The sequence below is a fragment of the Frankliniella occidentalis genome, unplaced genomic scaffold, assembly GCF_000697945.3.
Source record: "Frankliniella occidentalis isolate FOCC.00 unplaced genomic scaffold, Focc_3.1 Scaffold33, whole genome shotgun sequence".
NCBI lineage: Eukaryota > Metazoa > Arthropoda > Insecta > Thysanoptera > Thripidae > Frankliniella > Frankliniella occidentalis.
The window spans coordinates 1,157,031-1,158,127 of NW_026267163.1; positions in this window are offsets into that span (position 1 = coordinate 1,157,031).

The following is a 1,097-nucleotide window of genomic DNA, read 5'->3' on the forward strand; positions in this document are numbered from 1 at the left end:
GGGCAGGGCGGGGCGGGTCATGTGAACCCCCGCGACAACAACGCCCCTTGTACCGTGTGAGCTGCTGCCGCCGCTGCAAGGGGTCCAGGCCTCCTCTTCAGATTTAATACCGGAAACACGTCGGCCCGGAGTCGGAAATAGTTGTTGTTTTTTGGGAGGTGGTGCTCTCGCAGGTGCGCTGCCGCGGTGCCCGCCGGCGCCAGACCGCGCCGAGTCACGACGAGCGACGCGCCGCCGCCCGGGGACGGGAGAGACTTTTATCCCCCGAATCGCAATAATTCGTGGCGTCACATTTGTTCCGGTATTTAGACAGTGCGGGGGACGACACGCTGCCGTGCGTCCCCCGCACCAGGCGCTCGACGCTGCTGCTCAAACGGCCGGCTGACATGCAAACCAACTGGTGCAAAATAAACTGCTCCGCGATGAAACATGCCACGATCATCAAATGGAATTTTATATATCCATGCTTCTTTAACCCTACTAGTAACATGACAATACTATCGACCAGCTATATCGGGCGACAGTCATAAGCATAGTCCGACTGGCGATGATGGTTTCATTTTACTCGATAAAATTTTCTGGGTAGCTTGAAAAGCAAAACATTAAATTATTGATTCATTAATGGAGCAAAAGCTACAATTTATATTCGCACTCGTGTGTTCCACGTCGTTCAAGGAGGACGTGGAAATAAAGGTACAGAAGACGCAGTAATTTGAAATAGAAATTGACGTTATTGCTCGCGTTATTGCAACCACGCTAGAGTCAAGTGCTTGAAAGCGTGTGCCCTTTTATAGGTGAGCACAGTCGACATTTTGGTCCCCACGAACTTCACACACCTTTGCTGAATTATGTTTGAACTCCTACAGGGTTTACCTCCTTCCTCCTCCTACGTCACAGCCGCGGCAGCCAGCCTCTTGGGGCTGCGGTCCGAGTGGCGCCCTGAGCCCACGGCGGCCCCTGCCCTGCCCTCCGCCTCCGCCGTCCTTTGGACCACCCGGGACCGCTGCAGCGCCCGCTTTGGCTGATTTACACTCGCCGCGTAATTTCAGCCGTGGCAGTAGTGACGCATGGTTATGGGGCCCCGGGCCCTCCCCCTG